Below are 12,500 nucleotides of genomic sequence, written 5' to 3'. Positions count from 1 at the left end.
CCTGGAAGATGTGTGAGCAGTTCATTAGCCACCAGATCACTCCCTACTGCTTTTCCCTTCCGTAAACGACCCAACTGGCTATTGAGCTCCTCCAAAGTAAAGACTTTATTTACTTCATCATTCGACTGTTCAAGCAAACAAGAAGACACAAAAGATTGCAAAACCTGTTCATTTTGTATGGTCCTCGCCGTACTCATAATGGTGGTGAAAAAGGAGGCAAAGACTTCTGCTTTAGCTAAATCATCAATAAGGAGTACTCCATCCCGAGACAAAGGGAAGGACTGGGTCACACGTACCCCTACAATACTCCTTATAAAATTCCAAGCTACTGCAGTGTTTGAGGCAAAATTCAACTGACTGCAAAAATTATGGAAACTTAATCTCTTGCTTTTGCGGATGATTTTTTTAGCCTTTGCTTATAGACGTGTGTACTCCAGCTGAGCTTGTCTAATAGGGCAACGTTTCCATTTATTGTACGCCCTTCTCTTAATTGCCACTGCCCTTGAGCATTCCTCATTCCACCAAGGCTTCCGTGGTTTGGAACCAAATTTCCCAGGCCCCAACTTAAAACAACTTTTCCCAGCTACCAAAATTTCATTTGTAATACTGTCTGATTCTTCATCAATGGAATAAAATGAATTATCTTGATGGATAACTAACTGTTTGTAATTATGCCACTTTGACTCTCCACCTTTAAAGGACCACCTGGGACGATGGTATACCTGTATGATAGGCAACCTCTCAAACCTAATCATAACTGGCAAATGATCACTACCAATACTAACTTCAGTAGATATAACTGATGGTGAGGTAAACCACCCAGAACCTAAACACAAATCCAGAGTAGATTCATCACCTCTATATGGGTCAATACGAGTGCGAAGACCTGGGGGAAGCAACAAAATTAAGTTATGGGGTAAGAGTGAATTAAAAACAACTCTGCCAGCTCTATTCACTAATCTGTCTGTCAAATGGGGATCCCAATAAGTGTGATGGGCATTAAAGTCACCCATTACCAAGGCTGGTGTTTCCAACAGATCAAAATAGTAATCTAATTCTTGACTGGTAAAACAATTACCAGACTTAAAGGAGTTGTAGCACATTAGAATGTCCCCCCAGCCAAAGGAAAACCCAACCTTAACACCTATCACTTCCAGACTCCCCTCTGGAAAATCACCCAAATCAAAGATAGAAAATTTCAAATCTTTTCCAATCAAAAAACCAACACCTCACCCTCTTCCTTTATCCCTCCTAATAAATGTATAACCCTGAAAGACTGGGGTTACTCTAGGAGTCAGCCAAGTTTCACATAAACCTACTATGTGCGGGTTACGGTCATATAGCATATTCTTAAATTCGGATAAATTTGAAATTAGGCTACGTTCATTCCAGTAAATGATACAAGTTTGATTGGGATCCCTTATCTAACTAATACTACCTTAAGGATACAACATAAAGGACGGAGAAGCTTGCTAAAATCGGGAAGGTTCTCAATAAAGGATTTGCCATTATTAAAAAGACAATAACACTCTGCAAGAATAGATAAAAGGGTTGTGAGGTCTTCCTCATCTGACTCTATTTCATTTGCATTTTCTCTATATGCTCTGGAGGAGAAATAGGATGTGGTTTGTCGAAAAGGATCAACCTTATACGACTTTGGATCAGGACGGTCGGCTAGCTCAGCAGGCTGTGCAGGTCGACTGGATACTGGAGAAACCTCCCGATGCCTGGCTTGTAGCCTAGGCCAAGCAATAGACTGAGGGTCAAAGCCCTGAGAATCCCTACGGCCATCCCTATAGGCTGTATTAATACCTCTATCTGGAGTCAACTGTACTTGATTAAGCCTAGAACCCGAAGCAACATTTCCTATAACATCACCTGCTTTAAGCACATCTGGATCAGAAGGGATACTACGGACCTGTGCCTTCTGTCCTGCAGCTGGCTCTGAAATACTGGTTACTGAACGACCAGTACGAGAGAATTTCTGTGCTCTGCCATTTAGCTCCCTAATCTTCATATTTGCTTCCCTAACTGACAAATTACCTGTTCGTTTTTTGGATTCGATTTCATTTGCCCTTATATTAATAGATCATTCCTGGGAAGTGAACGTGTGGTTACCCCCACAGAAAACACAGTGATAGCCTTTCTGACAAGTATTTACATTTTCATGGAACATACCACAGCGAACGCAGTGCTTCATTGTTTTATTACATGTTAAAGTGCCATGGCCGAATAAATGACAATTATAGCATCTTAACGGGGGTTTTACATAATCATATACCGTGTAGGTGAAGTGTCCCAATGCGACTCTTTTTGGAAGGGACTCTGCAGCTCCAATAATTATATACCTGATATAAAACCCGCTCCTGTCTACCGATCTCTTCACAGGCTCCTTCCACAACCACCAAAGTCTCTATGATCGTTTCAATCTCGATGTCCTTCTCAATAGGGCCAAAAGTCCCAAACCTCCTTGCTTCCATATCTGCTGGATACCAACATCTTACAGGATGGGTGCCAAGCTCCTTAATTAAATCCAGGGAAGGCATTTTGCCACAACTATGATGGTCACATACATCCATTCTAAAACTGGATCCTTTGCCTAAACTTCCAACACTATGTTGGATGACATATTTCCCAAAAATAGATGCATTTAATATTTTTGTGACCGTCAAAGGGTTCGTCGCGGTAAAGTTATCTAGGAATTTAATTATTACTACTTTATGGGTTTCTGGCTTACATGAATGAGAGGTGGAACGGTTTCGTTTATTTGGGCTTACTGGCATGAAATGTAGTTGGTCTTGCCCTACCTTTGATCGCTTCTTTTGGATACCTATCTCGTCGACCGAAGTATTTAACTTATCAGTATTATCATCATCCAGATCGGCATGTGTTTTGCCCTTTGACCTGGGATCCTCAATGTTTTTCGGTGTCGAAAACTGGCTCTCCTCCTCCATGTGAATGTCCAATCCATCGACTTGCAAGCGATGATGAGTGATATGGGAAACTGGTGACTCCGACCCATGATCCTTGATATTCACATCACTATCCATGTCTTTAATTGAATAGCAGTCAGCTGATAACAGGACCTTTTCATAATATAAACAAAAGAGGACTAAGAGGCTACTGGAAAAGAATAGATTAATTAATGGAAACCTTTCATTTCGTCAACCATCTGTAAATACAGCTGGAGAGAGAGAGAGAGAGAGAGAGAGAGAGAGAGAGAGAGAGAGAGAGAGAGAGAGAGAGAGAGAGAGAGAGAGAATAATCTTTTATGTAAGAGTTTACCTCGTTTCTAAAATTTGTGTTGCCACCTGCTCTTTCTCAACGTCGATAACTGGATTTGCTGCCATTTAGCTTCTCATATGATATTCGTCTACTCTCATTTCTGTAATAGTTTATTAAACAAAATTGTGCCAAGTTACTATGCAGTTCCACAATATTAATACACAGACACACACACATATATATAAATACACACACACACACTCATATATATATATATATATATATATATATATATATATATATATTTATATATATGTATATATAAATGTATATATATATATAAATATATACATATATATATATATATATATATATACAGAGAGAGAGAGAGAGAGAGAGAGAGAGAGAGAGAGAGAGAGAGAGAGAGAGTGTGTGTGTGTGTGTACTATTAACCGCAAGAAAGTTGAAACAGTCTATAAATCATAACCGATTTCTCTTTGTTTATTTTGAGATTTCTCTGAGATATCGTAAGATAAACAAAGCGAAACCGATCAGGAACTTGACCCTGTTTCATTTTCTCTGTGGTTCTTGAATCTTAACATCAAGTGTTCCTGTGCATTCAAGTGCGCATGCACACACGAGCACTTTATATCGGTATATATATAATATATAGATAGATAGATAGATAAATAGATGGATAGATAGATAGATGTGTATATACATATATATATATATATATATATATATATATACATACATATATATATATATATATATATATATATATATATATATATATATATATATGCCCACAGCTCTCATATGTGTTGTGTGTGTGTATATATATATATATATATATATATATATATATATATATATATGTATATACTGTATATATATATGTATATATATTTATATATACACATATATTATATTTATATATATACATATATATTATATTTATATATATACATATATATTATATTTATATATATATATATATATATATATATATTATATTTATACATATATATATGATATATATATATATATATATATATATATATATATATATATATATATATGATTTGTGTGTTTACATAGAGAGAGGAATCACATTAAAAAAATATAATTCTAACTGTTATATAATGTATACCAAATAACCATATAGCTTAGGAGCCCTATTTTAAGTCCCGTATACTGTATAAAAACACTATTGCTGGACAAGGTTAATAGCTCTGTAATATGAAAGTGCCATAAGCTCATGGCTTGCGGTACACTGTAGTCATGACAGTACTTGTAACGTCGCTTCGGCCCCCAACTGCATCCGCTTGTTATCGGTTTGCTTTACATTCGTTCCAGTTTCTTTTCTTCTATCTATCTTCCTGTTTAACTTTCTTATATTTACTTCCTAGTACATATGTAGAATTTTCTCCAAGTTCCTCTTCTGGAGCTAAAAATATCAGAAAAAGCAAGCCGAGGTAGATTAATAGTGCCAAAAAATATACCAGGAAAACTAAGGAAGGCGCACAGGACATTAATCCACTACGCACCAGCATCGATAATGCAGCGACTATTTAATGTGCTGCTAACTCATCTAAGAAACATATCAGGAGTGAGCGTAGATGTGTTTAAGAATAAGCTCGATAAATACTTAAGATGCATCCCAGATCATCCAAGACTGGAAGATGCAAAATACACTGGAAGATGCATTAGCAACTCTCTGGTGGATATACGAGGTGCCTCACACTGAGGGACCTGGGGAACCCAAACATAAAATAAGACATAAGGCATAAGGCATGCACTGGACTACCTTTAAACCAATATAATTCAGTTTATAGGTATTTTATTTTATTTCAGATCCTAAAGATTCTTTTTATTTGGCCTTTGCTATATTTTTATTCAAATTCAGTGCCCTCTTCAGCAATTGTAAAACCCCTTCTATACTCGTTTTGAGAGATTTTGCTTCAATGAATTAAGATTTTTAACATATTATATACACAAATATATATATATATATATATATATATATATATATATATAAAATGTGTGTATGCATGTATACATGTGCATTGGTATATATCTATATATATATTGAATGTATGTCTATATGTATATACTATATATTCTATTTTGTTAATAACCCGAAACCATTCAAAGGGCCCTAATGTTTCATTATACATCCGTATTACTGTAATACAACATATTTTAAATACAAAAGATTTCTAATAACCTAAGGGACATTGATGTGGCATAGGCAAACAGAATAGTAGTCTCAGCCACATCATCTTGATTTTCAATGTTGATTGACTTGTGCCATCTCGCCCCTCATTGCCTTACTTGGACCCCAAGACCCAAACTCCTTGGATAATAATGCCCTTCAGTATCCTCTCCGATGGTAATCGACATTCCAGGAACCTGACCTTCTCACCAGGTATCTAATTTAAGGCATTATGGTAACAATGCCTGATTGGTAACGTCTCTGCCTGGTGTTAGCCAATCGGGGGTTCGATTCCCGCTCAGACTCGTTAGTGCCTTTAGTGTCTGCAACCTTACCATCCTTGTGAGCTAAGGTTGGGGGGTTTGGGGGAGCCTATAGGTCTATCTGCTGAGTCATCGGCAGCCACTGCCTGGCCCTCCCTGGTCCTAGCTTGGGTGGAGAGGTGGCTTGGGCGCTGATCATATGATATATGGGCGGTCTCTAGGGCATTTTCCTGATTTATAGGGCAATGTCACTGTCCCTTGCCTCTGCCATTCATGAGCAACCTTTAAAAACCTTTAAAAACAGTGAAAATCAAGATGGTGTCACGATGGTCACTTTACTCTTTACCTATTTAAAGTACGATACCGCTAAGACTAACTATTATCTATTAGATTTAGTAAATCCGTTGTAATTATACTTCAAACTTTTTAGTCTCGTTAGAATTCGACTTCCACACTTCATTTCCGTGGATATGTGTATTTGTAAAAATTACTAGAGATTAACATAAAATGTACGAGTATATCAACACAGGGAAAGGGTAGTACTTTCATCTGGACGGTGTTCATGTAAGTTAATAGGAAGATGAATGTTATTTTACTTTTGAACTTTATATACATTTACTATATACTGTATATGAGTGTGTTGGTGGAATATCGTGTTTGTATATATTTATTCTTATGTAGTGAATATGTAACGTGTCTGAAAATACATGGAAAAACAAATGTAATGTACTCTCAATAAATAGGAAATGTGGTCTACGTCTCTCGTTACAAATTATATACTCTAAAATTGTCAACGTTGAAATAGACGTGTATTTTTAACACCTGTGTTCAAGTGTAGTAATGGGTATCGCATACCATTTGATTTTAATTTTCTTTTGATAAGTTATTGCAATAAAGTACTTATATCGTTACCATAAAGTCATTTTTAAAGCTGTATTAAAATTAATCTTACATTTGTAAAAATTATTTTGTTTATTAGAATACATATTACTTTTAGATTTTAGGTATAATAAAATTTCCTTTATCTTTACAATGCAGCAACAATATATATATATATATATATATATATATATATATATATATATATATATATATATATATATATATATATATATATATATATATATCAGCAAAGCTATACTAGTCAAGGAGCATACTAGGTTGGTTTGCTGTGAATACTTACACTGTGCCGTAGGGACCTCGTACCAGAAAGGATTTATGTACTTCATTGCATCCTTCTCTCTGGTTACAGTTCACTTTCCCTCTGCCTACACATACACAGAATAGTCTGGCCTATTCATTACGGATTCTCCTCTGTCCTCGTACACCTGACAACACTGAGATTACCAAACAATTCTTCTTCACCCAAAGTGTTAACTACTGCACTGTAATTGTTCAGTGGCTACTTTCCTCTTGGTAAGGGTAGAAGAGACTCTTTACCTATGGTAAGCAGCTCTTCTAGGAGAAAGACACTCCAAAATCAAACCATTGTTCTCTCGTTTTGGGTCTTCCACTGTCTGGGTTTAGAGTTCTCTTGCTTGACGGTAAACTCGGGCACACTTATATCTAATTTTCTTCTTCTTTTGATAATGTTTTTATACTTTATATAGGAAATATTTATTTTGATGTTGATACTGTTCTTAAAATATTTTATTTTTCCGTGTTTCCTTTCTCTGGGCTATTTTCCCTGTTGGGGCCCCTGTGCTTAAAACATCAGGCTTTTCCAACTGGGGATGTAGCTTAGCAAGTAATGCATATATATATATATATATATATATATATATATATATATATATATATATATATATATATATATATGTATATGTATATGTATATGTATATGTATATGTATATGTATATGTATATATATATATATATATATATATATATATATATATATATATATATGTTGTATCCCAGGCCAGAGTGGTTAGAAATAAAAGCTTGAGGCGGTGTATTAAACACGTAACAAGGTGTTGCATATACTGATTAATGTGATACTGTGTAGGCTTGTAGTTGATTACTGTAGTTTTGATTAATATCACATTAGAACTTAGGTCCCATAATTATAATTTTGTAATATCGTTGCAGTTATAGTAGATCATTGCAAGTTGTAATGAAGTTTTTAAAGTGTCACTTTTTTTTAATCAAGTGTTATAACAAAACAGAATCTTCTACCTTATTTATTTTGAAAAGAATTCTCCATACACTTGAGTCTTAACAACAACGTACTTGTAACTTAATGAACACTTTCACTCTACAAAACTTCGGAAACATTGTGGTAATGGTTTTAATAAATCCTTTTGAGTTATTCCTTAATGAGTCGATCTTAGCTACTCTCCTGTGTACTTGAGATTTTCCATGTTGCAAGTTTTTGAAGTTTAGAATATTTTTTTTTCTGGGTTTCAATAGCTTCTTGAAGGTAGTTCTACTTTTATGATTAACCTCTCGTTCCCTGTTTTTCGGCTCTCTCGCCCACGTATCCAATCTTATCCCATTGTACCAACCGTGTGTCACACAATTGTACATAATTCCTTTTGTATATAATATGCTTGTATCTTCGCTCTTCCCTCGCACTCAAACGAACATGAAAATTCATGTCTGCTGTTTTGCTCTGAACATTGTCTGTCTCTCGAACATGTTATGGCCTGTTGCCTTGAGGTTTTGTATATAAAGAAGAGTGTTCCTTAATATATAACTCAGTCATTTTCAATCTGCCTTTGAGTTCACAACCCTTCTTCCTCCTTCGTCACATTGGTGACCCCGGAGTGACTCGCTCCTCCCGCCTCTCCCCCTTCCACCTCTCACCGTTACTATGACGCCGTCAACGCATACCTTCTGCAGCAGTACTCGCCGTCGCCAGCCGCCCGTATAGCAACGCCTTTTCAGCTCTCTCAACAACCGTTGGGGGACCAAAGGGCTTCGCTCACCCTCGGGAAAATGACCAGTATCACTCGCCTGCAACCTGCCAGAGACGGCTTTCCTCTTGATGTGAACCCACTTCATGACTTTCAAACCTCCATCAACGCCTCCACTCGTGACGAAGAGGACACCTATTCAACTTCAACCGAAGCTGACGTGAATGCCGTAGGACACGCCTATGAATGCCGTAGGACACACGCCTATGAATGCCGTAGGCCTATGAATGCCGTAGGACACATGCCTATGAATGCCGTAGGACACACTCGCCTATGAATGCCGTAGGACACGCCTATGAATACCGTAGGACACACACGCCTATGAATGCTGTAGGACACACTCGCCTACCCCGTGACGAGCCGGAGCGGCAACACAGCCAACCATCATCCACCACTCGCTCGCACCCCAACCAATGACTTCTACAGCCACTCGCTGCCGCTAATCGGCGCAGTTGTTACTACTACCTCTCCAGATTCAGGGCACCTATTTAACATGTTCAGTATGTCATTTTTAGAGGGGGAGCCATGTACCAACCGTGTGTCACACAATTGTACATAATTCCTTTTGTATATAATATGCTTGTATCTTCGCTCTTCCCTCGCACTCAAACGAACATGAAAATTCATGTCTGCTGTTTTGCTCTGAACATTGTCTGTCTCTCGAACATGTTATGGCCTGTTGCCTTGAGGTTTTGTATATAAAGAAGAGTGTTCCTTAATATATAACTCAGTCGTTTTCAATCTGCCTTTGAGTTCACAACTCCTCTCTCGGCCCGTCACACCATATCCTTCGAGACAAGGTTAACTCCAATCTGGGAAGGATAGCCATGTCTTGTTTTAAACACGTCCCTGGTGTATACACGATATCTCTCGGGATATTCGCTTTGAGGCTAGTTGTGGAATGATCTTCCTAATCGGGTAGTTGAATCAGTAGAACTTCAAAAGTTCAAAGTTGGAGCAAATGTTTTTATGTTGACCAGGGTGACATGAGTCTTTTTATTGTTTATATATGACATATCTGTGTTTGACGTTGTTAATAGTTTATATAGGGTATATCTGTTTTGACGCTGTTACTGTTTTTAGAATGATATATTGTTAATTTATTCTCATCATTTATTTATTTCCTTATTTCCTTTCCTCATTAGGGCTATTTTTCCCTGTTGGAGCCTTTGGGCTTATAGCATCTTGCTTTTCCAACTAGCTTGGCTATTATTAATAATGATAATAATAATAATAATAATAATAGTAATCCCGTGATACCTCTACAGGTAAAATAATTCTCTCGTATATCACTCTCAGAAATATCCCAAGCAGAAAGCTGCCTTTGAGGAACTTCCATCAGGACGACATGTCTCGACCCCAAAAATAGACTTTTCTTATGTCAAATTCCGTTTTATTTCAATAGTGGCAGGCAGTGAGGAACACTTTGGGTAGGCAGCGTGAATCAATATTACAGGACTCTCTTGTCCTCCTTCCTGCAATTGCCTAATGGTAGTTCCCTCAACGTCTACTGTCCATCATAAAAAAATTAAGATTTTATTATTTCATACTTTCATAATTCATCATCTACCTCAATTCTGGTAAATAAAAAGTTTTATTTTTGTATTTTCAATCATTTAACACTGCCAACCTGGGCAATCTTTTCTGCTGGTTATTAATGCTTAATGTCATTTCAATGCATTCTCTTGGGATCCCCCCCCCCCTTGATCAGAACATATTCAGGAGGCTGTAGATAAGTGATTGTGGTTTTTTTTATCTTTTCTCCCTCCATCCGACTTTTAGTCCATTTTTTCTGTCTATATTTCACACAACGTTTTCTAAAACCATAGAAATATACTTTAAAAAAAAATGGAGATCAATTATACCTCTATTTTGTGGCTCCTTACGTTTAGCATTAGAGGGTCTTTGACCTCTATTTTGAGGCTGCTTACTTTTAGCTTTAGAGTCTCTTTAACCTCTGTTATGAGGCTCCTTACTTTTAGCATTAGAGGGTCTTTGACCTCTATTTTGAGGCTTCTTACTTTTAGCATTTCAGGGTCTTTGACCTCTATTTTGAGGCTCCTTACGTTTAGTATTAGAGGGTCTTTGACCTGTATTTTGGGGCTCCTTACTTTTAGCATTAGAGGGTCTTTGACCTGTATTTCGAGGCTCCTTACTTTTAGCATTTGAGGGTCTTTGACCTCTATTTTGAGGATCCTTACTTTTAGCTTTAGAGTCTCTTTGAGCTCTGTTTTGAGGCTCCTTACGTTTAGCATTAGAGGGTCTTTCACCTCTATTTTGAGTCTCCTCACTTTTAGCATTAGACGGTCTTTGACCTCTATTTTGAGGCTTCGTACGTTTAACATTAGAGGGTCTTTGACCTCTATTTTGAGGCTCCTTACTTTTAGCATTAGAGGGTTTTTGACCTGTATTTTGAGGCTCCTTACATTTAGTATTAGAGGGTCTTTCACCTGTATTTTGAGGCTCCTTACTTTTAGTATCAGAGGGTCTTTGACCTCAATTTTTAGGCTCCTTACTTTTAGCTTTAAAGTCTCTTTGACCTCTGTTTTGAGTCTCCTTACTTTTAGCATTGGAGGGTCTTTGACCTCTATTTTGAGACTCCTTACTTTCAGCATTTGAGAGTCTTTAACCTCTATTTGAGGCTCCTTACGTTTAGCATTAGAGGGTCTTTGACTTTTATTTTGAGGCGCCTTACTTTAGCATTAGAGGGTCTTTGACTTCTATTTTGAGGCTCCTTACTTTTAGCTTTAGAGTCTCTTTAACCTCTATTTTGAAGCTCCTTACTTTTAGCATTAGAGGGTCTTTGACCTCTATTTTGAGGCTCCTTACTTTGAGCATTAGAGTCTCTTTGACCTCTATTTTGAGGCTCCATACTTCAAGTATTAGAGGCTTTTTTACCTCTATTTTGAGGCTCCTTACTTTTAGCATTAGAGGGTCTTTGACCTCTATTTTGAGGCTCCTTACTATTAGCATTAGAGGGTCTTTGACCTCTATTTTGAGGCTCATTACGTTTAGCATTAGAGGGTCTTTTAACCTCTATTTTGAGGCTACTTACTTTGAGCATTAAAGTCTCTTTGACCTCTATTTTGAGGCTTCTTACGTTTAGCATTAGAGGGTCTTTAACCTCTATTTCAAGGCTCCTTACTTTTAGCATTAGAGGGTCTTTAACCTCTATTTTGAGGCTCCTTACTTTGAGCATTAGAGTCTCTTTGACCTCTATTTTGAGGCTCCATACTTCAAGTATTAGAGGCTTTTTGACCTCTATTTTGAGGCTCCTTACTTTTAGCATTAGAGGGTCTTTGACCTCTATTTTGAGGCTCCTTACGTGTAGCATTAGAGGGTCTTTGACCTCTATTTTGAGTCTCCTTACGTTTAGCATTAGAGGGTCTTTGGCCTCTATTTTGAGGCTCCTTACTTTGAGCATTAGAGTCTCTTTGACCTCTTATTTTGAGGCTTCTTACTTTTAGCATTAGAGGGTCTTTGACCTGTATTTTGAGGCTCCTTACTCTTAGCATTAGAGGGTCTTTGACATCTCGTGGTTCCTTACTTTTAGCTTTAAAGTCTCTTTGACCTCTATTTTGAGGCTCCATACTTCAAGTATTAGAGGCTCTTTGACCTCTATTTTGAGGCTCTATGACCTCTATTTTGAGGCTCCTTACGTTTAGCATTAGAGGCTCTTTGACCTCTATTTTGAGGCACCTTACTTTCAGCATTAGAGGGTCTTTGGTCTCTATTTTGAGGCTTCTTATGTTTAGCATTAGAGGGTTTTTTACCTCTATTTTGAGGCTCCTTACTTTTAGCATTAGAGGCTGTTTGACCTCTATTTTGAGGCTCCTTACTTTTAGCATTAGAGGGTCTTTGACCTCTATTTTG

Source organism: Palaemon carinicauda, chromosome 16, assembly GCF_036898095.1.
Source record: "Palaemon carinicauda isolate YSFRI2023 chromosome 16, ASM3689809v2, whole genome shotgun sequence".
Lineage (NCBI taxonomy): Eukaryota > Metazoa > Arthropoda > Malacostraca > Decapoda > Palaemonidae > Palaemon > Palaemon carinicauda.
Note: the sequence above shows the minus strand (reverse complement) of the source record.